Here is a 22,989-nt window from a genome sequence, read left to right on the forward strand (position 1 = left end):
TTGAAGGGATCCGTCACAAACAAAGGAAATGTAGACACAGGTCAGCACAATTGTGCAACTCTTTGCAGGGAAGATGTCAGGTGCCACAGAGGAAGGAACACTCCTTGGGACAATGTCTCAAAACCAAAATAACACACACTAACAATGATTCTTTGCAGAGACCTTGTGATGGCACGCAGAAACCATGGTCCACCTCATGACCATCAGAGTAGAACATTTCTCTGAACCATAACACATTACCACTACACCAGCTCGAGGAGCCTCAGCACCAACATCAATACCTGAAATGCAATAGTGTACAAAGTAAAAATAAATACTTTATTCAGCATAAAATAAAAAACATGAAATGACACTATATACAAAGGCCAATGGCCAGTCCACAATAGATGTCCTTGGGGGACACATGGGCACGCGTCTCTCCTAGCTTGCCTGCACATTGGAACCCTCAGGTTGGTCGACCGGGGGGGGGGCATCATGTGGGGAAGGACCAGGCACCGCAGGGACAGGAGGGGGAAGGGCAGGTGTGGTGGGTGCAGGGGTGGACGTCTCCAATGCAGGGGGTGGGGCAGCGTCAAAGGTGGAGTGTTAGCACGTCGCTGCACACTATTGCCTGGGCGTCCAGGGTAAGCCCTGCACCGGAAGAAACCCCTGGGCCAACGGAGGGGGGGGTGCACAAGGGGGGGGGTGGGCAAGGGATGGTGTGCAGCGCTCGTGGGGGAGGGGGTGGACAGGGGGGGGATTTAACTACCCTGGCCGGGGACTTCATCACCCGCTTGCGGGGTGGTGTCACAGTGTGGGTGATGGCCAGCTCTTCAGGTGTCAGTTTGGCAGGGGAGCCAAGGGGAGCGCTTTTGGAGGGACTGGGTTGTGAGGCCTGCAGACTCAGACTGTGGCTGCGTGCATGTCTTTGTGCCCCAGACCCAGTGGGTGTGCCTACATCCCACTGAGTGTGCATGACAGGAGGTGTGCGCTTGCCCTTACTTGGTGGTGTGCTGCCTGTGTCTGGTGGGGTGCGTGCATGGGAATGTCTGGGTGTGCATGGGACAGGTATGGGAGAGGGAAGTGTGGATGGGGCTGGGGTAGGGGGGGCAGAGCGCTGCAGGAGACTCACTGCTGCCGTCAGTGAAGAGTCCATGGACCGCAGAAACCTGCGTTGTTCAGACATCGATGCTGGCATGCCCTCCATGAATTACACCATCTGTGTTAGCAGTGTGGTGTGGCTATGGAGGACAGTCAGCACCGATGCCTGCCCAACCTGCAACTGCCGCAGTATGTCTGAGGGCAGCAGGGGTGACAGGGGCAGGGGGTGCGGTGCCTGTCCCGAAGGAGACATGGTGGTGCCCTGCACGGACAGAAGGGACCGGAGCAACTGGGAGGGCGGTGCTGGGAATGGAGGAGGCGGGGACAGATCTTGGGCTGCTGCCAGGTGTTGTAGCAGCCTCTGCCCCCTCGATGAGGTCAGCCTTGGACCCGTCTGCGTCGTAGTTGGATTCGCCACCAGACAGGTCCTCTGACTGACTCCCCTCGCCCTCCGTGCCACTGGCTCCCGCAGACTCGTCAGCACTGGTGGCACTGGTGCTGGGTCCCTCCCCTAGATCCGTGCCGGTGTCTCCCTCGGTTTCCAATGATGATGCTGTGGGCAAGGTGAAGATACAGAAAAACATCAGTCACCTGTATACATCTGACACATGAGTACAAAAACAATAGGTCACAGTGCATATCAGGCAATGCATCATGAGTAACAGCTAGAGTACTCCGCACATATGTAAGCCCTGTACTCCCCAGTTGGTAGACCAACCATGCCACTTGGACACAAAGAACAATAGGACACACCAGCCCAAAACTTGAATGAGAAAACACTGAGCAGCTAGTGTCTGGGAACAGGTGAGCAAAGCAATACAATTAAGTCATGCCACCTCTTGTTTACCCTGAAAGAAACAGTAGTGGTGCCCCCAAGGCAAAGTAACACACCTCAATACCAAAGGTGTCCCCACACTCAGAGACCTGTAAGTACTTTGGAACACAAAACGAAAAAAAGTTTGTCCCTTGGGAATCACAATACTTGACACAATCGACATGGTCAGAATGTGGGAATGTGCCATTTTGTGAACAGAACACACATGTGCCTTCATAACAGATGGCTCCCAAGGAGGTGCACACAGAACTACATTTACCCAGTCATTGAAGAAGCTCACAGCCTTCTTTAATGAATCCACTGTTAGGAAGAAATGTAATTGCAGAAAGAACATATACATGGGCCTACGGAGGGCTTGATGACTTGACACTCGTAAGTTGGTATCACCAACAACCAAGGACCTACCCAATTTCCACAACACTGGGCGAACATGTATATGTATAATCAGAAAACCAGTCTCATTAGAACAGTGCCTTATTTAAAATTGTGCCAGTGTGTTCCCTGAAAGTGTAAAGGTGGTTTGGTGTGCACTTCCTTGGGAGATATCTGTCATGCAGGCACATTATTGTTCTTAACAACAAAACATCAAACTAAAGCATAGAAAACATGAAGACCTGTTGACAAGTGTTGTGAGTGCCAAGGTACAATACCTTGTGACTAACAACTTGAATTATGTCAGTTGTCACATGGCCATCCGTTACCTGATGACACAGTTGCCAACACATCTGACCCACTGCCTGTCATGTGGAGTGCCACACATGTCCAAACCCAGGACAATGCATGAGCTAATGGGCTTGCTATTGTGTTGTAAAAAGGCATACCTGCACTGAGGAGACACCCCCATGGCAAGCCTGAATGTCCACACAGATGTCAGCACACAAAGACCAAACTACGTAGCATCTTGACCACACACTGGTGCAAAACATGAATGAGCAGGAATCATGTATCTAAACAATTGACACATGCTGCAAAGCACAAACATTAAACCCTGCACAACATCACTGGGACATTGCACGTTGAGTCTCTGTCCAGCCAATTATCACACACAGGTCAGACCTGGCAAGGAGACATAAGTTCTGGCCATGTAGGCCTCGCCCACACAAATCCCCCATACCTCAGACAATGTGATTGAGACAGATCAAGAAGTGACACCTCTTAATCAGGCTTTACTAAAATGTGCAGCAAGACTTCCCAAATGTACACCACATCACCTTGTGAGGCTGCCAAAACATATTTGTGACAAACAACCATCGACAGATAGTTGTGAATAGACACACAGGCACTGCCCAGTGTGAGTATACACAAGCCAAATGGGGTCTCCCTGTCCAGTGGACACATGTAGCACACTTTGGATAAATACAAATGAGGCCAGGGAACAATGCTACAGAGGCAAACATATGCTGAACACACTGAGAATGGACACAGTGTTGGATGACACACATGATTACGAGGCAAGGGTGTCTCAGGGGATTGTAGTGGGCACACTGCTTCTTGTTCCTGGAATGATCTGACTGTAACATGAGCAACCGTCCTGGCACTATGCATATCTCCCACTCATGCACATCATGTCTGAGGCCACAACATTGGTCATGCATGCTGCAAGGGTGTTCATTTGAAACCTCACACTCCCATGTTGAGACTCATCATCAGTGCCAACAAATATGGACCCCCAACAGAGTGAACAGGACAGGGCACAGGCAAGGTACCAACACATGTCACAGACCACCCTCCCACATGATGCTGCAAGCAATGTGCACTTGGATCAACTGGCAGGCTAGATGACCATGTGCAATTGTGATTACACACATACCAGGGGACACATGTCAAGCAGGGGAAGGGACGATTAAGAGCACCGGTTGACTTTGGGGAACAGAATATGCACTGCACATATAAACCCTGGCAGTGTATCCAGGCTACAGAGCACTTCCAAAAGCTGGGGACACACAACACAACAAACAGACAGGTACCTACCCCCTCCTTGCTGCTGTCCCTCCTCTAACTGCCTATCCAGGTCAGGGAACACCACTGCCAGGACATGCATCATGTGGGTGGTCAGGCATCAGCTCCCGCCGTGGGGGCGTGGAGGTGAGAGCCCCAGCTGGGCCCGGGCGATCCACCGAGGCCAGCACCAGATGTCCTGCCACCGTTTTCTGACTTGGGCTAGGTGCCGACTGCGATCCCCCATCACTCTCACGGCCCTGACGATCCGCTTCCAGATCGCCCCCTTCTCGTAGGCAGTTACCTGTGAGGATGACAAAGTGAGACAACATCACTACACCTGCTCCATGTCACAGAGACACACATTTGAACATCGATGATATGTTGAACAGGGCATAGGATGCTGCCAAGGAATCCCATCTTACTCATATCGACATTGACCTCTGTGGAAGCCCCAATGCATTACATGGCATTGAAACTACACAGGTGGCAGGAGTGGTGCGACACACTCCCTGATCATGGCACACGCTGTGCATCACATGCAACACCAGGCTGATGGACAGCACCTCAAAGCAGTTACATGCCCCAGCCCACTGACACAACCTCAGCAGAGTACACAGACACACACAGGCACAGATCAATCACCTGCCATTGGCTACAGCGGACACATACCTCACTCTGCACATGTGCCACTTGCCTGTGGGTGGTCATAGGTGTCGGGCTAGCCCAGCAAGTCAGACACACAGCAGGGCTTACTCCTCACATCAGATGGATAGAGCTGTTGCCTCCTCCATGCAGCTGTGGTGCAACACTTCACATAGACACTCACCCACATGACAAGGAACCTTCACACACATCAATGTCCAGGAGGGCGTACACATCACTTGGACACTCTCATCACAGCTCCCCTCAACTCATACACATCTCTGGGTACAGTCACCTGTCACACCGGGAGGACCACTGAATCACCTCAGGACAATAGCCAAAAAATGCCACCCCGGATTTGCCAGGCTGAATGTGTCATGCACTATGCAGTGAATGTCACAGTAAGCACAATGCAAGTGAGGAGTGCACACAGGAATTACTTCATGCTCTGCATGACAGACATAAGACTTTCCCCCCCCCGGGACCCACTCTAAACCTCATTGCATGTTTGTCACACCTGGACACAATGCCAGAAGTGACAGCCATGAAACAAGTGCACAGTCAAAGGTAGTGGGGTCAGCACTCACCTGCTCCCCTGGTCTCCCATACAGGCTGGGGTACTGTGGGAGGAGGACATTCAGCAGGGCCTCATTCTCCTCCATGGTGAATGGCTGGGCCCTCTCCACAGTCCGTGACATGGTGCCAGAGGAAGCACAGACAGCAGCAGTGTGGTCGACAGGAAAGTTGTGCAGGCAAGTGCCCTCTCATGGGTTCTGGCTGACTTATATCTGTCTTGCTGGGGGCTTTCCTTTACAGGAGTACAGAGTGATTGGTCAGACTCGTTTGCATTCTAAGTTTCCTCCAATCCCTTTAAACATACACCAATGACACATATTTGCATGGTTCACATTTTGAGCATCATAGCAAGGCAAACACCACTTTGCAACATTGTAATTTTTGGGCCAACTGACTTTTCAAGCCCACATGATGGCCACATTGCAACTGAAATCTCTGTATCCATGACAACCAGCATGCATTTTGGGCCTAATACTTGTCCCCAATGTAATTTTTGATTCAAAAAAACATGTACGGTGCGTTTCACATGTACCCGTACGGCACCACTACAATAGTGATACGGACCGTACACACGCTCTGAGAGCATGTGTACGGTTCGTATCACTATAGTAGTGGTGCCATAGGAGTACGCGTGTGTGTACAGTCCATACCACGCGTACTCCTACGGCACCACTACTCTAGTGATACGGACCGTACACACGACATGTGTACGGTCCGTACCACGCGTACTCCTACGGCACCACTACAATAGTGATACAGACCGTACACACAACGTGTGTATGGTCCGTACCATGCGTACTCCTACGGCACCACTACTATAGTGATACGGACCGTACACACGCTCTGAGAGCGTGTGTACGGTCCGTATCACTATAGTAGTGGTGCCAATGGAGTACTCGTGTGTGTACAGTCTGTAACGCGCGTACTCCTACGGCACCACTACTATAGTGATACGGACCGTACACACGGCGTGTGTACGGTCCGTACCCCGCGTACTCCTATGGCACCAATACTATAGTGATACGGAGCGTACACACGACGTGTGTACGGTCCGTAACATGCGTACTCCTACGGCACCACTACAATAGTGATACGGACCGTACATACGCTCTGAGAGCGTGTGTACAGTCCGTACCACGTGTACTCCTACGGCACCACTCCTATAGTGATACAGACCATACACACTTCCCTCTGAAACATACAGGATGCTACGGGTGGACATAGTGTGGGACATCCCCATGACGGGCTCAATGGAGTCTGTTCGTATTGATGCATTTCCCTCAGTGTGAGCTTGAGTAATAAAAGTGTTCCTCACCCTCCGAAGTGCCTCATCTCTGTCAATGCAGGACTCTTGCCACTTTGCATGCGTCATCTCTGGCATAATTGGCAAAGCTTGTGCATATGTGTGTATGTGTAGTTCGGCAACATGCATGCAGTTCTTCATGGATAATAATCTCTATTGTGCAAGAAGTCCATGGTTGTGTATGTATTTGGTCAGGTTGCTTCCACCAACAGGCCGTCAACGCCTGCTGAGGGTGTGTCTCCTGTGCGCAGCTCGGCCTTCTGTTTCCTGATCCTGTGTCAGTCATCTTTGGTGATTGTTCATCCATTTTCTCTGGGTGAGCCATGAGTAACCTGACACTCCTTCCTTTACATGTACATGTTGCAGTTGTCCTTTCTGACATCCTTGGCTTTGTGTGCTACTTTTGGCCTAGTTTCCAGTACATGCCGCCTGCTGCTGCGGGCCCTGCGGCAAGGGCCCACCAAGTTCCCCGATTCTGCAACCCACAGGCCTCCAAGATGCTCCTCCCTTTCTCCCTCCACCCATTCATTAGGCTGTCATCAGCTTGTCTGTGCCACTGTTGCGGCCAGGCGGTGCCAAAGGCAGGACCGTCAGCGCATGCAACGTGCACATTGCACGACCCTCATGTCCTTGCATGACCCACATCACACAACAGTCTCATGTTGCAGCCACCCTCCAAGCAATGTCCAAGCGAAAATCAACCACCTGCTCTCAGGCATACCCTAAGCGCACACACCACACCCTCGCATGCTGAGTGTGCAACTCCAACTGCCTACACAGCGCTGCCCTGCCTTCCAGGCCCTGTCACACCAACCAGGTCATGTCCCTCCTACTCTACACAGGCTCCATCCAACAGCACGCCATTGGACTCTGTTACCTCCTCAACACAACAGGCCCACACATCACCATCATGACAGTGACCTGGATGAAAGCATCCTCAGCACACAACTTCTTCATTGCCATCTCAGACGGATACAAGAGCACCCGCAGGGACGGCACTAACAATCCCGGAGGATGAATAGATATCTATTCCCAAGTACGCACTCAGGGTCACAAATCCGGTTTGGCACAAACCCCCTGCAAACCATCAGAGTAACACTCATCTACAGATCTCCAGCCCTACATCCACAATTCCGCTAAGCCATCAACACGTCCATCGTCACGCACGCCCTCACATCCACAGGATACATGTGGCTGTGGGCCAGGAACTTCTGGCTGGATGAAAACAACACAAGCATCCATAATTGGTCCATACACATTAGCATCCACGTCTCCGACGGGCAAGACACTGCCACACACCCCGCTACCAATCCCCCAAAGATGCTTGATGTAAGTCAACACAGACATGCTGTGTGGGACACTGGAGCCAACACCACTGCCACACCCTGCAACCTCACACACTGAATCAGCAACTGATCCAACAATCTAGCCACGTTGACAGACTTTCCTGTGACGCACATCACCAATTAAGCCACCTGGGACAAGGCAGACCTTCTGGACTCATACACGTCTAGCAGGACTCTTGTGCACAGCTTGCAACACAAATAACCATCAGTGGCCTTAAAACCCTGGAAAACGGCACACACAGCCATCACCATATCATAAGCAAGGACAATTGGAGATCCTTCAGATGGGGACGAGGACAAAAAACAGCACGACATCAAGGAGCTCATCAGCATCGTGAGTGCACTCACATCAGCTCTCCATCCAAAAGACACCCCATCCTTGCAAGGCTGAGCCAATCTCTTGCAACTTTCTACCACTGCAAGCTCATGGACATACACGCAAGCCTTGGCACACAAAGGCAGAACGCACGATTATACATGGGACAAACCACCCTCAGGTTTTCGACTTCCATCATCAGCAGATACAACACCCGGCTCATGTGCAACATCCCCTGGGGATCTCCATCAGGCCCCTTCCCACACAACATCTCAACCACATCATTCCCCATCCTTGTAGCCCCCGTCCAGCACGTCATGTATGTATCTTTGGAGTTAGCCACATTCCATGGTAGATAGAGGCATGCAGTGACCCAGGCCCTTCTTAGACAATGGACGGCAGGAACGCTGGCTCTCAAGGAACCTCAACGTGCTTCCCTAGCCAGCAAATGTCATCAGGAAGACAGTCAACGAGCAACTGACAAACTTCCTCCACGCAAAGAGCTCCAGGCAACCTGCACAAGACCGTCTTCCACAGTAATCACCCCACTGCAACCGTCATCATTGCCAACAACACCGACAACTTTGCCCTGCTCAACAATGGTGAGGACACCCCCCTTGACCTCTCCACAGCATTATGCACGATGTGCTCACACATTGTCAGCTCACACATCTCTGGTATCCAGGGGATGGACCAGGATGAAATCACCAAGTGGCTCACCAGGAAGGCCATGGGAGTGGGACTCGCGCCTTCAGCATGTAGTACAGTGGCGTCATCTGGCACATGGCCCAGGGCTCATCTCTCAGCGTGTCAATCTTCAATGTTTCCATGACCCCCCTCTCCACCATCACATGCGCACACAACCTCATCATCATCTCGTATGCCATTGACAGCCAGCTGCTCCTCACCAAAGACACAGCCATTGCCAGTTCCAACCTTCAAGAAGGCATGAGGTCTGTTGATGAATGGCTGAACATCAGCCACCTGAGGCTGGACTTGTACAGGACTGAGGTAATCATCTGAGGATTGTCCCCTTACAGCTGGGTCAACTCCTTGTGCCCCACCCACAAGGGCACTGCACCAGCACCCAGTGGCCACAAACACAAGATGGTGTGCATCATGGACTCATCGCTCACCAGCATCTGTACCTCATGCTGCAACACCCTCCGCATGATGAACATGACCCACAGATAGATCCACTCCAAGGCAAGACAGACCGTCCCCCAGGTCCACGACACCAGCCGTGTCAACTACAGCCCCGCCCTCTACGGAGCAAGTACAGCCAAACTCCCGGAAAACTTGTCCACATCCAGGGTGCATCTGCACACCTCAGCTTCAACATCCCGCGCCCCAGCCACATCACCGTCCACCTGAGATAGCTGCAATGGATCACTGTCTGCTGCAGGATGACCTTCACACTGCTCACCCACACTCAGGAGGCAGTCCACAACCCCAGACCCCAAACCAACCTTGGACGTCTGTCATCCATGACCCCGTTGGGCCAACTCCGTGCATCCAACCTTGCCCTGTCCCACATTCTTCACATCCACTGAACTCCAGCATGCAGGCCATAGTTCTCCCACCTGGCTACACATACCTTGGACTCCCTCCCCGGGCACCTCCACATGAGCCATGACCTCTACACCTTAATGATGCTCTTCCAAATTGGTCTGTCCGCACAGTATTGCAAGCCCCCCCCCCTCAGCAGCTTGATATCATCACGGGTGAGTATTGTGCTCCATGTCTGTATTGGATGATACATTGTGACCCATGTGTGTCATGTACCGGACTCAGATCCCAGGATATGGATGGCTGGAGTTTGTTCAACACTCAGGCATAGTTTGACATTTCCCCACACATATGTTGTGGACTCATGCAAAATGACTACAACATCTAATTAAAGAAAGTTTGTTTTATTCTCGGTGGGGGGCGTCTATTGTGGGTGAAAATAGGTGCTATACAGTGTGGCTAGAATCCAAAGTTCACAGGGGGAGATGGGATCCTTTGCATTTGAAGTCATCAGAGTCAAGAACACAGAGTTTGTCATCATTGGTCAGACTGTGACCAGCAAGTCCATGTGGCAGAGAATGTCAGTGGATGAGGTGCTGCTGTTGCGCATGAATGCCAGGTGCCAGGCCAGGTGACCTGGGAGATGTGGATGGTCCGCTGCCTCTCACGGTCTTTTCCGTGGACGACCCACCTTCCTCGGGGGACCCTCAGATACAGGCCTTGACAATGTTTGGGACGCTCCGTCGGACGAATCCTCATCCTCCTCCCTCCCTGTGGCTGGTGTTGGTCTTCGCCTGGTGGCACAGGGAGGGTTGGCCATGTTGTTGGCGATCCGATGGAGTGAACGGCTTATGTCCGTTTGCACCGCCAGGAGCTCAGCCAGTCTTGCCTCCATACGTCCTTGGTGTTGTTGTTGACTGGCGTGTTGCTCGGCCTGCTGGTTCTTAATCTCTGTGAGGGTCGCCACTACCTGGCTGATGGCCCTGGTGTCATGCCGGTATGCGTCCATGATGTTGCGTATGTGTGACATACCGGTCCCTTCAGCTGGCTGGTCAGGTTCTCGCCTCCGCCTGCCTCCACTCCCACCACCCCTTCCCACACGAGCCTGGCCTGCCGTTGTGGGCACATTGGGTCTACGGGACCCCTGAGGGATGGCAGTTGCGGGGTTGTCTGCCTCCTCCTGGGTGCCCGGTGAACCTTGTCCCTCCAGGTCAGACTGGCTCAGTTGTTCACTGCGGGCAGGGCTCCTGGGTGTCTCCTGGGATGAGGCAGGAATGGGGGTGGTGGTTGGCACAGATGTACCTAAGGCAGGTGTTGCAGTGGCTTGGACACCAGAGGGTCCAGGTGGGTTGGGGTCATCCGCGGAGTGTTGAGAGGTGTCGCTGCCGGTGGGATCAGGTTCCTCCCGAGCCTGGGACTGTGATTCTTCCCCCCCATTGTTGAGGGGAGATCCATGAGGTTGCCCTGTGTGTGAGAGAGAGACAATGTTAATGCTGTTTCATGCGACATCCATGTTTCATACATTTTCAAGTTGGCACAGTTCCTCCAGGTAGTTGTATGTGCCTAGCATTCCCCTCACTGTTCACTTGTGGATGGGTATGTTGCGGGGGACAGATTGATATGTTCTCCTGAGTGTTTGACATGTAGATGTTTTGCTTGGATGCTTCTTTGGCTATGGATTGATCTTGTTGTGTCACATGTCCATTGTGAGAATGGGTAAATCCATTGCCTGCCCCGGGGGTATGTGCTTGTGTAAGGGGTGTGTGTGACAGGGCCTGCTGGTGGGTGTAGTGTGATTTGGCTGTGGGTCTCCCAGGTGATGTATCTGTCCCCTCGTGGTGCATGCTGGCATGACAGTGAGTGTGAGTTTCTGTCCTAGATATCTGTGCTTGTAGTGTTGGTGTTTGAGTTTACAGTCCTTGTGCTGGCTACAGCAGGGCCAAGTGTCAGCTACCTTGTCAGTACTTTGCCAGTCCCTGTGCATTGAGCATGGTGCATGGGTATGTACCTGGGCCATATTGCTGAGGGCAATGGTGTCTGATTCAGAGTTGAACAATGTGTTTTGTGAGCCCCACCCTCCCAGCATCCCGGACATCCAGTCTTGGGTTTGTGCTTCGTATAGCCTGGGACATGGCATGGCCTTGCTTTGTGGATGGGGCATACACATGTTAGTGGTATGAGCGTTGTTTTTGAGTGTGGTGGTGTCCGGTGAGGGCTTGGGGTAGTTGCGTGCATTTTGTGCAGTTGGGGTGTGGATGTCATTACCCCCATGTTACGTAAGTTGTTAGTGTACTCACCAGGCTCTGCAACTCCTTCGACTCCGTGTACTCCCACTGGTTAAAGCAGGGCCATCACCTTCTCCTCCCAGGGATGGTAATGTACCAGTCTGCGGGGCAGCCCACCTCCAGTGATGTTGCTCTGGGCGTATCCTCGTTCATTTTGCGCTTGACTGCCCTCCGCCGATCGTACCAACTGGCTTGGCATTCATTCCTGGTCCTTCTGATGGGCGCAACAGCATTCACCCTATCGACGATCCTCTGCCACAGGCATGATTTTTCGGCTATACTGGTCTGTCTGACCAATGTTGCAAACAGTTGTGGCTCGACTCTGATGACTTCATTGACAAGGATGTCCAGCTCCTCCCTTGTGAACTTTGGATTCTTGTCTGTGGGCATGGTGTGGGGTGAGGGTGTGGATGGTTGTGGGTGTGTGGGTGTGAATGTGAAGGTGTGTGTGGGAATGTAGAGAGGGGGTTTGTGTGAAGGAGTGTGTGTGAAGGTGTATATGTTAAGGTGTATGGGTGCAGTTGTTGGGGTGTGCTCTGTAGCTGCAGTGAGTCTGTTGCAAAGGCTCATGGTTTGTGTGTGTGGGCCCCTTTTTATTGGTCCATTTGTGGGTGGGCCTGAGTTTGAAATTTTGGTGGGTGTGTTATAAGAGGTGGTTGTGAGTTTTGATGTTTTTTGTACTATAGACGTGTTTTGTGGTGTTGTGCGAGTCGAATTGACCCTCCTTGTGCTGTATGTAAGGTGCGTCCATACGCGATGTTGTTGTACCGTGCTCACATACACAATGTTGTTGTAAGGTCCGTACATACGCGATGCTGGGGAACGGTTCAGGGGTACGGTGCGTGCAAGTACGGTGCTGGGGTACGGTGCGTCCGAGTACGGGGCTGGGGTACGGTGCTGGGGAATGGTGCGTCTAAGTACGAGGCTGGGGTATGGTGCTGGGGTACAGTGCGTACAAGTACGGGGCTGGGGTACGGTGCAGACATGGGGGGTACGGTGCTGACATACGGGGGTACGGTGCTGACATACGGGGGGACGTGCGGACATACGTGGGGGAAAGGGGGGGCTGTACGACTCAAGTTTACCCGGGATACGAGTGGTACAGAGTTCGCTCCGTACGGGACGTTTTACATATGCTTGTGTATTCGGTAGGGCGGTACGGATCGTACTTGTGCGCTCAGACTTCCGTTTTACGATTTGTACGTAAAACTGTCCAGGTACGTCTCGTAGACCTTTTCCCAATGCGATTTGTATGTATTTACATGTACGAATCGTACTTCACCGGTGGGACGGGACTTGTACGATTCGTACGTAAAAATATACGGATGCGAGTCGTACGGGAATTTTTTTTACCGGATCGGAATCGGCACCATGATGTTTAAACCACTCCGAGAGCACTTTGCAAACCCACAGGGAAGTGGCTGCAACACGTGTTCATACATTCTCTTTAGGGGTTATCGTTGATTTGCAAAATGGGTGCCTCGCATGGTCAGATTGAATGCTGCACCATATGCGAATATACCATTTGTTGTTTCATCGCTGTCGCCGCATGTATATTGGATGTCATCTTACAAATAGGTTAGTTCTCTTTAAAAAAGGATTTGAGTGGGTTGAATGCTAACCTACCTCATTAATATTCATCAGGTAGGCCACAAGTTGTGACTCTGTGATTGGAGGCCATCAGAAAGATGGTTGCCTTCTAAGGCCAGCAGATCATGTCTGTGATTGCCTCACAAAAAATAAAACCTTTTTTTTTTAAATGCAGCCCATTTTCCTTAAAGAAAATGGAGCTGTGTTTAATTAAACCTTTCTTTTTTTGAAGTTTGTTTAAGAATTGGCAGTGTTCTCCTGAACTATTCCCTACTCCCACACAAACATTTGTTGAAAGATTCACAATGAGAAAGGGTCCCAAGCTGCTTCCTTGTCTTTTGCAAATGCATTAACGTCTCAGCTAGTGACTGATAATTTTTCAACGTTTGGCAACCAGATTCTGGCAGCAAAATATTGATACATCACATACTGATTTGCAATTTGGAAGAGAAGCCTACAAAATGCCCCTTCCAAATTTGGAATCGACATTCATTTTTAAATCAATTTTAGGGTTCAGCAAACATTCACTGGCATGGCTTTAGTAGATTCAAAACTACATTTTAACTGCTGCAAACACTGAATTGAAGAGTTTGCAACTGTTAAAATGCTTAGTACAACTGGCTCTATATGTTGACCACATACCATCCTAGGCACACTAATGTACAATGCTGCACTGCATCTTAGGGACATTAGCTCATTACACTTCATCACTTTACAGTGTCTTTTGGGCACTAATCCAGTTATACTTTATTCATTTCCCCATACACATTCTACAATCAATACAAACACATTAATTACATGTAAAATAACTTGTTTAAATGTATTAAGCTCACTTGTAAAGCCAAGATCCATTATAACGTCTTGCCTTATATAAAATGCTAAGTCACCCTTTCCAATTGTAGAAGGATGCCCGACCGTGCTTTTAAAATTTACTGTACCACATTGTACAGTTGTCAGTCCTTTGCTTACTCAGAGTGAATGACAGTAAGAAACACAACACAGTATTGTGTATTTCCATATCATGTTTCCATACAAAGGGTATAAGAGAGTTTTCTCAAAATCATGTATCATAATCCAGAAAAATCAGACAGATCATCCACATTATCACTTTACTGCCACCCCTTTGCCCTCAGCCCCCACATCTATCATTCGTGGCCCATACTTTGATGATCATTCTGGCAATCTGTTGTCTGTCTGTGCACACTGTGCCACTGGAACTAAGCAACACCTGGCCAATGAGATTTCATAAGGATAAAACAGATCTTTTGTTGCTTGTGTCCCAGTTCAGGTTGGACATGGCTGATCGGGCTGGACTGTTCTTATTGAATCAGGGTCAAGACGGATTTGCATAAAGCTGGATCCAAATTCAGGTGGCACAGTTTTTAAAATAATTATGGGTTGGCATGCGGTCCTGAGTAATTGCCAGTGGATACAATTAGTTCAAGCATCCCAATCATCACTTTTATGTATACCTCTATGCACCACCATAAGAGGGATAGTGATGCTCAACTTGGACCCCCATGCATGCTGTGCCGCTGGAACTAATCTATATTTGACTTATGATCCCCGAGTAATCAAGTAGCAGCTGCAATAGCAACATGCACCCTGTTAAACCATCAAATCAGTCAGCCTTGGTGGCATTTTAATCTCACATGAGTATCAGAGATTGGCTCTTAGTTTAACTGGCCTAAACATAGGTGAAAACACCTGCCACTTCTCCCCCTTCTCTGATTTCAGATTCTTCCAGAGCTCTCCTACAATGACCAAAAACAATTCTGTTCATTGAACTAGCAAATCATTTGTGAGATTGTTTTATCCATTTTTTCACTTAACTTTGTATATAATGTTCCATGGTGTTCACTTTTATGTGTAATCCTTTGCTTTACCATAATAAGTAATGCTATGATCTGTCATGAGGTATGTTTTCTGAATTTGCCTATCCAGGGAGGTTGTTGACAACTTCCCTATTTTTATGTTAGGTAGCCTGCACTCCAGTTTACCAAAGAAGACTGTTAATATTACACTTTTCTATGTGTTACTTGCTTCAAAAATTAAAATTCAAGGCAGAATTTGACATTTTGTCAGTGTTGCTGTAAACCATTGACTTCAACTGGGCAGGCAAAGTCATAAACATATATCATACGAACAGTTGTTGTTCTATAGTTGTTAATCAGTTTAACCTTCACTGTCTTGCAGATTAATGTTGATCAAAAGAGCGTGCTGTGATGTGAAAAGAATCTCATTATGTGAGAAAACTGTAGAACTTATCCAGAGTAAATCCACATTGGTGAGGGAAAGCAACTTAGTGGAAAAGGAAGGTTCTAAAGGAAAGAAGTGACTATTTAAAAAAGAGATGCTCTCACCCAGTACAACCGGACCCAATGTTCCCACAATAGATAAGGGAACAACAGGCACCTTAGATGTAGCTGAAATAGTATCCCTCCTGCCCCCGGGGATAATGCTCTTCCAAACGCATATGATATGAATAATCATTATGCTATTAATAAATCAATTTTATCAATGTTGTTTATGTTAATATTAGCAATAATACTAATAGCTTTGAATATTTAGATTTTTCCTCATCCACCACTGTAGTGAAATTCAGAGTCCGTAGTTGTATTTAAATTAGGATTTATTGCAAATAATATACTCCAGCAACCAAAACAGCAGCATGCACGAAATAATACAGCCACCAGCTTCTGTAAAGATGCTTCTCCCCACATTCCATAGCACATTAAATACAATTCAAATCTATATAATTAACTAAGGAAATCTAAAAGAGACAAGCTACAGTACAAGGAACAAGAATGCAAGAACACTACATTACACAATACAACATACCCCCCCAAACAAAATTTAATTACAATAAGCATACAAGTTCAATTGCATACGTAGTGTAGAAATGTATTGGGTCTCATGATTATGCGTCCTGACCTCCCCTTCTTGCATCTTTCTCTTGGGACAGACTAATGGAGGGACCCTGGTCAATATCCTCACACTGTTTCTGTCCGTTAACCACTATATCCTTGCTATCACCAACTGCTCCATTTCCAGTCACACCAGAACTACACTTTCCCAACAACCAATCAGACTCAATTGTTTTAGTCTTTTGACCACTCACCCCAAATGCATCATTAGGAACTCTTTACTACCTTGTATACAGAAATACGAATCAAATACCATACCCTACCGTCACTCAACTGAACTGAGTTCCACAAAACCTTAACCACATGCAAAGGTTGAAAATATCTGCCTTCATTCTTTCTATAAACTCCAGGTTTTTTGACTCTCACCCAATCACTGATTCGTACTCCTACCGGTTTGCAGCTATACTTTTTGTCGAGATACATCTTACACTTATCCTGAATCTTGTGTACTCTTTCCTTAACCACATCTGGAGTCCATTCACTCCACTTGGAACTGTGCTTCCATGCTACATTGTCCTTCATGGTTGGCAATCTACCCCTAATAAGCTCAAAAGGACTAAATCCTGTAGAACTGCAAGGTGTAACCCTGTAAGCCCACACAGTGTGCCATACTTCCTTAGCCCGGGATAACCAGTTGGATAGTATTTTTGAGCACTCTGTTAAAGCGTTCCACAGCATCATTACCAGCTGGATGGTGAATAGAAGTGCTTTTGCGAACATTGCTGTTCCTTTTAAACAATGCATTAAACACCTCAGAACAAAATTGAGGTCCATTATCAGTTAAAATGACATTGGCTGATCCTTTCTTTCAAAAATACTTTTTTAAGAAACACATTACAAACTGGGTATCCACTTTGGTAACCACCTTAATATCAGGCTATTTGGCGAAATTATCTAATAGGACTATGACATACTTGATTACTACTCCGTCCTGCATGGGACCCAATATTTCCAATCCAATCCTTCGGCATGGCATTTTTGAGCTTGTGACTTTCTTCTCGATGAGCCGGTCAATACAACTCCACACGTACACATGTTTAACTCTACACTTAGTTTTAGCAATGCCCAAATGGCCCTGATAGTATATTTGTCCAAAATCCTGTCATTCAAGGACTCAGGGCTTACAAACTTTCAGCTTGTAGCTCCTTGCCATCCTCAGCAGACAGCTCTTGCCTAAATTCCCAATACACACACAATTTGTTGCCTAAATCAACCTTAGTCGGTCAACCCCCTCTAATCCAAACACCAATTTTTCACAGATGTTCATCATTAATGGTGGCTTTTACCTATTCACTTTCCGAAATACCATTAATGATATCTTCCACATGGCAATTGTCAAATTCATCCTCCTGCTCAGGGTTGTTCCTCAACGGCAAAGGCCTCCTGCTTAAAAATCTGCTGTTTTTCTCTTGACACCCGGGACATAGCATACATTATAATTGTAATCCAAATATTTGATATACATGCGGGCCAGCCTGTGAGATACATTAAGTAAATCCTTTGTGGTGAGAGCTGTGGTTAAAGGCTTATGATAACTTCTGAGTGTAAAATGTGAACCCCATATGCTCTGAAGTGTTCCAATCCCCACAAGCATGCAAAAGCTTCTATCTTGATCATGGAATAGTTCTCTTCCTTTGGTATAATAGAATCTGATGCACAAGTACCTATACATTCTTTCCCACTTTTATCAACCCGTGAGAGAACCGCGCCAATCCCTTGCAGCTAGCATCTGTGGTGACAATACTCTTGAAAGATGGATCATACCCTTTAAGGCTGGAACACTGCTAGGCACATTTTTACTGAGTTGGAAGGTTTGCTGACACCCTTCAGACTAAAACAATTAAGACTTGCTCTTCAGGAGTGGTCCGATAGGGAAGGCCTTGCTCGAAAAATTCTTGAATTATTGGACATAAATTTTGCCATCCCAAAAACGTCCTTCTTACGTTTTGGTTTGAAGGAGCAGGGGCATACTTAATCGCTTCCACCAAAGATGCTTTGGGTTCCACTCCCATCCCACTAATTGCATGGCCCAAGTATGTAAATGAGTTTTTTGCAAACTTGCACTTGGCATACTGTGCCGTTAAACCCTTTTCACAAAATATATCCAGCATCTCCCTAAGTTTTTTTATCGTGTTACTTCTTTGTCGCCGCGTGACCAGAATATCATTGTGGAAAAACAACACTTTTTAAACTTTTCTGAATAATTTAAACATTAAACTCTGGAACATGGTAGCAGGAGACGCCAAACCAAACAGATCTCTTATGAACTGAAAGCAGGCAAAAGGTGTAATGAACGCTGTCAATCTGCTGCTGTCAGGATGTAAAGGGACCTGGTGGTAAGCAGGAGTGAGATCAATTGTGGTGAAGCATTTAGCACCTTTAGTAATAGACAACATATCAATAATTTTAGGGAGAGGAAATTGATCAATCAGTGTGTTTTTATTCAAATCTCTGAGGTCCACACACAACCTCAGCTTACCGTAGGCTCGTCAAAGGTGTGACCGAATCTGAAAATTCTACTGATTTAATTATACATGCTTCAAGACGTTTGTCCAATTCATTTGAAAAATCATCTCTGATACCTATAGGGATGTTCCTAGCTTTGTACATGCATGACACAGCAGGTGCTTTTAAAATGATTTTGTGCTAGAACCTCTTGAGTAAACGCATAAGGGTTTTTTATCCAAATATTTACACTGTCACTTGCATTACATTATACCCCTAGAACATATTCCTCCCCACTAAAATCTAAAATGATTACAAGTTCTTGTCTGTCTCACCAACCCAGAACAGATGGACCAGTTTTGGAAACATACAATTGGCAATCAGCTTCTCGTTCCTTAAATTGGAATGTCAATTTACTAAAACCCACTTGGGATATAGCTTCTCCGGTGTAGCTTTCTGGAGAAATATCCGGTAACTTAAGATTTGCACCTAAAACCATTTTGAATTTCTGGTACCACACAGCTTCACTTACTATATTGTAAGGTGAACTGACATCTGCAGTGGCAATTACAGATATACCCCCATCTCAATGCAACACTATTTTTCTATTGGTCAAAACACCCAATGCATCCGAAGCTGACTCTACATTTAACACTCACATATTGGTGTCATCTGTGTCTTGACTCTGACTCCTCTTCCAAAAGTTTAACAGCAGAGTTCTGGTTTTCCTTTTTCCCTGCAAACCTATTGGCCTATTATAACACAAAATGAGCATCTTTGCTTTCAAGCTGGGCATTTTTATCATTAGCTAAATGGCCAGAAAACCCACATCTGTAACACCTAACATCGTTGGTATACTCATGTTGCTTTTTTGTAAATAGCCTTAGAGTTCTTATCTCTTGAGGATACAGATTTCTTAACAGTTTTTTTCCCATTAACTACTTCTTTAGTTCCCATTTTATTGTCCAGCTCCTCTGTTGTGTCGACTAAAACTGCTTTTGCACACCTGCAAGTGAGCTCATCCTTTTTAACAATTTCTACAACTTCTTGAAGTGGAGACTCCACTTTGGCCCAATGACTATCCTGAATAGAGGAATTTGAATCATGCATGAAAAAGTGCCAAAACGACATGTTAAGGTCAAATTCTTTAAGGCAGAGACATACTCTTCCACAGTCTCCTCCTTGTTAAAATGTTATGTTAAAACGGGACTTTTATAGCGCACGGCTACTCCGAGGAGTGTCCCGGCGCTTTAGCAAAAACCCGTGAGGTAAAACAGGGTAGATGGAGCAGCCAAAGATTACTGAGAGAAAAGCCATGTTTTCAGCTCTTTTCGGAAGGTCAGCAAGTTATTGACTTTCCTCAAGGAGACGGGTAGAGCATTCCAACATTGGGGTGCCAGATGACGGAAAGAGTGACCTCCAATTCTAGCCCGTTTGATGGAAGGGACAGTGGCCATGGACAAAAAAGTAGATCCTTCAATTGCTTCCTGTGGTAAAACTTGCACCGGTCTAACCCCACACAGACGGTGGGGTATAATAAGCATCCAGATCTTCTACTGCATGCAAGAAAACATTTCCTCTAGTGAAATTGTTTTTTTAAATACGGTTGTAAACCCAATGGGACCCAAAGAGTGCAACAAGATTTTCTTCTGTCTCACTGGAGTGAAATCATCATCCTCATCCAAGGAGGCAATATAATTCAAGAAATACACCTTCCACTCTTGCCACTTAAGAGCATTCTCTTCAAAAGAAGGCACAAAGGGTTGGGGTGGAGTAAGGTTTAGAGTGCCACTAGATGCCATAAATATGTTGAATAAACGGTACAACAAGAAAATGAATGAAAAAAACCTAAAATTCAGCTAAGTAAAAGATGAAAACCATATAACGAAAACCTAAATAGTATTCACAGGTGTGCATACACACTGGTGAGATGACTGATACAAATAGCAGATAGAAGAACTTTAGATAGTATGCAACAAACTTAATATTGACACCCCCCAGAAAACAAGAAAACAAATGCCTATTACCACAAACTAAATGGTGAGAACAAACTTTTTTTAAACATTAGGAGTAACCACTCCAGCATCGGTGTGTGTCTTGTGAAATTGAACATCTAAGGTGCGCACACACATCCCAGGAATGCGTTTCAGCACACAGGTTGCAGGAATGCATGCGTATTGCACTGAAATTACTATCCCCAGGAAGGCTTGCATATCACTGAAATAAGCAACAATGATGCGCACCAAATGTATGTGTGGGTATCGCAGTGTAAATCGCTGGTGTGGCCCAATCAAAGATGGCTGCTTGCGTTTGACCCCAGATGTGGGACATGGACGTCATGGACGGCTGGCTTTGGGAATGCCTCTGGAGGATATAACTGTGTCTTCTAGAATGCCTTGATGTAGAAATGGCATACTTAAACTGTGCCCGCAGTGGAATCCAGGCAGACTTGAGTGGTGGGTGGAATCCACACAATCTTGAAACATGTGGTGGGTGAACAGTACTTGCTGAACAGCAATTAGGCACAACGGCAAGACTCTCAAAAAGGAAACAAAAATCTTCACCTTGGTGTGCTGGTATAGAGGTGTGCTCCTGAAGTGTAGTCTGTCCAGAAAATAAGGTGAAATAGCACTTGTGTAATAAAAGTACCAAATTTCCAAGCAGAACTATTTCCTAAACAAAATAATCAGCATAGGTCCTTGTGCTGGGGCAACTCATTGCAACAAAATGGTATTGAAGTCCAGAGTTGTATTCAACTTAGGATTTACTGTACGTAATATACCCCAGCAATGGGAGAAACCGCATAGATGCACCAGTACAGCCACCAGGTTCTGTAAAGATGCTTGCCCCCACATTCCATAACACATCATACAATTCTAATTATATTTATTTAACTAGGGAAATCTGAAAGGGACAAGCTACAGTACAAGGAAACAAGAAAACCGCATTACACAATACAACAACCTCTAGGATACTTCAGGCCTATAAAGATTGAAAAGATGGATGGGCCAGAGTGAGAACTGGCAAGTTGATTGCACGCTAGCCATTCAGACCCTTACATCACTGTGAGGGGGTGTTTCTACATGTAAGAAAACAAAATAGGCCACTGGCTCACCACCATCCTCAACACCTCCATAACTACAGCGATCTTTCCTGATGCATGGAAACACACAAAGGTTCAACCCCTCTTCAGGAAACCTTTAGCAGACCCCAGAGAGCTCCAGAACTTCCACACCATCTCCTTCCTCCTGTTGCCCACCAAAGTCCTGGAGAAGGCCATCAACCTCCAACTCACCGACCATCTGGAAAGAAGCAAACTGCTGGACCCATCGCAATCAAGCTTCAGAACCAACAATAGCAACAAGAGAGCCCTAATTGCAGCAACAGACAACATCCAAGCCCTAATTGACAGAGGAGAATCAGCCACCCTCATCCTTCCTGGACCTCTCCTCAGATTTCGACACTGTCTCCCACCACACACTGATCGATCGACTACGCCAGATTGGAATCACAGATGATGCGCTCAGATGGATGGCATCCTTTCTCACGGGACGCACCCAGAGTCCACCTCCCTCCCTTCACCTTGCAACTCAAGCACACCATCTGCCGAGTACCCCAAGGCTCATCCCTCAGCCCTACCCTCTTCAACATCTACATGACACCCCTCGCATACATTGCCAGATTGCACAACATCATCTCCTATGCCGACAACACACATCTCATCCTCTGACTCTCAGCAAACACCACCTTGTTGAAACCAACTTCCACAACTGCATGAAGAACATCGTGACATGGATGAAAGACAACTGCCTAAAACTCAATACAGTCAAAACAGAAGTTCTGATCTTCGGCAGACACACCACCCTTTGGAACGACTCCTGGTGACCTGCATAGGTCGAGCCTACCCCTATGCCAAAAGACCACATCAACAACCTGGGCATCATCCTGGACAGCGCACTGTCCAGGAAAAGTTAGGTCAGCGCCGTCGCCTCAGTCTCCTTCCACATGATCTGCATGCTCTTCAAAATCTTGAGATGGCTCCCCACCAATACAAGGAAAACTGTGACGCAGGCCCTCATCACAAGCCCGTTTGACTACGGCAACGCACTTTATGCCGGCACCACCACTGAACTCATGCAAAAACTCCAGACCATCCAGAACGCAGCAGCCAGATTGATCCTCAACCTGCCCAAG

Source organism: Triturus cristatus, chromosome 1_2, assembly GCF_964204655.1.
Source record: "Triturus cristatus chromosome 1_2, aTriCri1.1, whole genome shotgun sequence".
Lineage (NCBI taxonomy): Eukaryota > Metazoa > Chordata > Amphibia > Caudata > Salamandridae > Triturus > Triturus cristatus.